This window comes from Silene latifolia, chromosome Y (assembly GCF_048544455.1).
Source record: "Silene latifolia isolate original U9 population chromosome Y, ASM4854445v1, whole genome shotgun sequence".
Taxonomy (NCBI): domain Eukaryota; kingdom Viridiplantae; phylum Streptophyta; class Magnoliopsida; order Caryophyllales; family Caryophyllaceae; genus Silene; species Silene latifolia.
This window is the reverse complement of record NC_133538.1, coordinates 132,949,951-132,954,076: the sequence shown is the minus strand read 5'-3', so window position 1 is coordinate 132,954,076 and position 4,126 is coordinate 132,949,951. Positions and strand designations below refer to the sequence as shown.

The 4,126-nt window shown below is 41.5% G+C and overlaps 1 non-coding gene across 1 annotated transcript; it reads left to right on the top strand.

Annotated features, from left to right (window-relative positions):
- Positions 1-3,516: 3,516 nt before the first annotated feature.
- On the top strand, positions 3,517-3,623 carry LOC141634927 (small nucleolar RNA R71). Its single transcript, XR_012539641.1, has one exon. It is a non-coding gene; the product is annotated as a small nucleolar RNA R71 (small nucleolar RNA).
- Positions 3,624-4,126: the final 503 nt, after the last annotated feature.

The following is a 4,126-nucleotide window of genomic DNA, read 5'->3' as shown; positions in this document are numbered from 1 at the left end:
CATGCTTTTTCTCATATCTTTTTCCAATTTTTTTCATTCTCATTTTTGCTTTTTCATCATTTTTTCATTTTTCTCTTTCATTTTTTTCCTCGAGCATTAAGACCAAGCTCACATGATTTTCCAACCTTTGAAACAAATCCCAATTGAGCACCCAAACAAGACCAAACAAGCTACTAGCTCAACAAGGTAGGCAAGTTATAATGTAGCTAGGGAAAATTGTTTATGAAAGGGGTCAAAAAGGCAATTATATCATGTGAATGGCTCCAAAATGCTATAACAAATCAATGCATGCTTACCAAGAGATGACATGAAGACCATACTTGTGCGTTTTGATGTAACACACATCATAAGGAGACCTACACTCACCTAAGAGAGACCGGATATGGATGCTTCGGTCAAAAGAGGCTCTACCTTACCAATTTGTAGCTTGCCGCAAGTCAAGATCAAGCCTATTCGGTTCATACTCCATCTCCCACCTACTATGTCAAGACATCCCCATGTAGCTAATATCCCAACATGAAAGAATAAATCATTAGCAACAAGCCATTATTAGGATAAGCAAAGAGGAAATTAGGCAAAAGCAAGCAAAAAGCAAAAATTTCTCTCAAAAATTTTCAAATTTTCTACACTACATGCAAACTATACTATATGCAAATGTTCTACACTACATGCAAACTATACTATATGCAAATGCAACATCTCCCCCCAAGCTAAACATCACATTGTCCTCAATGTGCCAACTATCCAAAACACCCAATCAAACCATAAAAATGGCTCAAAGCACAAAACAGGAAGGACTAGAGGTTATGTTTAATGGGATGCAAGATCTAAACTAAAATACAAAGCAATTAAAAACATACTCGACTTGCTAATCTCCCCCAAGCTAGCATGAATTCGAGGGGATGTAAATGTTTCTTTGTGACTTTAGTAAAGGAATGTGAAGAAACGAGAGAGAAAGGAGGAAATGAGTACCATCGGGTATGTGTGAATGATAGAAAGAAATCTACCCCTTTTTTTTTACCCGTATAGAACAAAGGCCAAGAAGTCACAGAACCATGACCCCGATCGGGGCCACCCAACCTCGATCGGGGTTGACCTCCTCTTTGGGTTTTGACTCTTTTCCGCATTTGTTTTAACTCCTTCTCGTTTTTCGAAAACCACGTCCCCGAACGGGGTTCTTGCATGGGGCTGCGTGACATATTCTCTTTTAATTCTTCTTCCTTCATTTTCACCTAAAAATCACAAAGAGACATTATCAAGTCAAGTATTTTATTACTAATCTACGAAAAACAATAAAATGCAGAAATTTTAAAAACAAAAATAAATAAAAGCAATAAAAAGCTTGGGTTGCCTCCCAAGAAGCGCTGGTTTAACGTCCCGTACGACGTAAGAAGCTATTTGAGTCAAGTTTTGTTCTTGAGCTTGCCACCAACCAAGCTCCATTGCATAGCTATCTTTGCATTCCGCAACCATTTGAAATTCTTCAAATAAAACTTCCCTTTCTTCTTTTTGGCACTCTTAGCAATAGTGCCCTTAGCAATAGTGCCCTTAGCATCGTCACCTACAAAGCAAACAACACCCATATCGTCCTCCAACGGATCCATTAGTGAGGATCCAAGCATAGTAGAGGCATAAGAAGAGTCCACAGTGCTAAATAAATAACAAGACTCTTGTAACATTGGGCTTCTAATGGTGTTGTTTTTGCTAAAGGAAACCCGATCATCACCCACTTCTAATGTCAACCTCCCATTTTTCACATCAATTAACGCACCCGCGGTGCGTAAAAATGGCCTACCCAATATAATTGGGGTTTGTAAGTCCTCGGCCATATCAAGTATGAGGAAGTCAACGGGTATGAAAAACTTGCCAACTTTGACGGGAACATCTTCTAAGACACCTAGAGGTCGCTTTAAAGAACGGTCCGCCATTTGCAATGTTGTACTTGTGCATTTTAAAGCACCCATGTTAAGTTTTTCATAAAGAGAGTAAGGCATGACACTTACACTAGCACCTAGGTCGCAAAGGGCCTTATCAATGGTATATTTGCCTATAGTGCAAGGAATAGAATAGCTACCGGGGTCCTTAAGTTTCGGGGGAGACTTGTTTTGTAAGAGTGCACTACACTCTTCGGTGAAAGCAATGGTCTCAACCTCATTGAAGGATCGCTTCTTTGAGAGGATTTCCTTCATAAACTTTGCGTAAGAAGGGACTTGGGTAATCAATTCCATAAACGGGATGGTGACTTGCAAATTCTTACAAACTTCCAAAAATTTAGCAAACTTACCTTCCTCCTTGTGCTTTGCAAGAAGATGGGGAAATGGTACTTGAACAACTTCTTTGGGAGGAGCATCCTCCACATCTTTCACTATCTCTTTCTCATTTTCCTTGGGAGCATCCATTTTCTTTGAAACGGCATCACTCTCCTTAGTATTAGGAGAGATTTCTTCAACAACCACCTCATCACTTTCATCTGGCATAGGAGACCCTGCATCTTTGGCATCAAGCTTGCTCTTCCTCTTTAGCATCAACAATCGATGAGGGAATGGCACACGATCTTTAACAATAGGCTCTTCACTAGCCTTCCTTTTGTCATTTCCCCCAAGCTTAGCCTTTTTAACAACTACCTCTTCATCCAAAGTCATGGATGGCCCATCATAGCTTGAACCACTTCTCAAGGAAATAGAATTAACGGTTTCATGTGGTTGCTCACCTTGGGGAGGTAGTTGACCATTCTTCCTTTGAGAATTAGAAGCGGCTAGTTGAGCCACTTGTTGTTCCAACATCTTGACCGCGGCACTATGAGCTTGATCATTTTTTTGAATTTGAGCCAACAATTCCCTTTGCATTTGGATTATCATACCCTCGAGCTTACCAACTCCTTGATTGTTTTGTTGGCCATTTTGTGGTGGATTTTGTTGGTAATTGTTTTGTGGGGGCCTTTGTTGATTCTGATAACCCGGCGGAGGGATATACTTTTGCTGTTGAGGAACATAGGAATTTTGTTGTGGTGGGGGTTGAGGGTTAAGCACATTGTTGCTAGTGTAAGACAAGTTTGGATGAAATTTTGAATTCGGGTTATATGTGTTGGAAAATGTACTCGGTGGATATGAACTTTGTCTTAAAGCTTGAAAAGCGTTTACCTCTTCAATGGGGGCTCGGCAATGAGCGGCATAATGACCCGCTCCTCCACAACCGTCACAAACAATGATTTGGCTTGTTGAAGATACAACATTGAGTTGTTGGATGGAATCTTTAGCATCTCTTTCCGCCAATTGTTGTTGGAGCAAGGCAATTTGAGCTAGAAAAACGGAGTTGTTAGAGGATTCTTCTTTACCTTTGGGTGGCACAACTCGGGAATTGACATATTGGGCATCATGGACCGCCATAGATTCGATCGTGGCATGAGCAAGGTCGGTGTCAATTTGATCAAACTGCCCATTGTTGGCGGAATCAAGAATCCTTCGGGACTCGGCACAACATCCATTGTAGAATGTTATTGCTAGAAACCAATCATCTAGCCCATGATGTGGGCATTGCCTTTGAAGGTCTTTGTACCTCTCCCAAGCTTCATATAAGCTCTCAAGAGCTTGTTGATGGAATCCGGTGATTTGGCTCCTCAAAGTTTGAGTTTTCTCCGGTGGAAAAAACTTTTGGTAGAAAGCAAGAGCCAATGTCTCCCAATTGGTGATTCCCATGGCGGTGCGGTCAAGGCTATTGATCCAAAGCTTGGCCTTGTCCTTCAAAGAGAAAGGGAAAAGTATTTCCCTTATTTGGGCTTGAGTGACGCCCGTTTGAAGGATCATGGAGCAATAGTCACAAAAGTTTTGCACATGCAAATTGGGATCCTCCAAAGGACTTCCTCCAAATTGCTTTCTCTCCACTAGGCTAATGAAAGCCGGTTTGATCTCGAAGTCCGGCGCGGTGATTTGAGTGGTTGTGATTCCGGCCGGAAGCATGGCCGCGGTGGGCTTTGAGTGATCGGAAAGTCTCACCATCTTTTTGGTAGTAGATGGTGGTGGTGATGGAGTTGATGAACAAGAAACCTCCTCCTCTTCAAGGGCTTCTATATCGTCTAAGTAAGACTTTCTAGCACTTTCAACTTGTACGGGAGAAGTGGCTTCTTTCA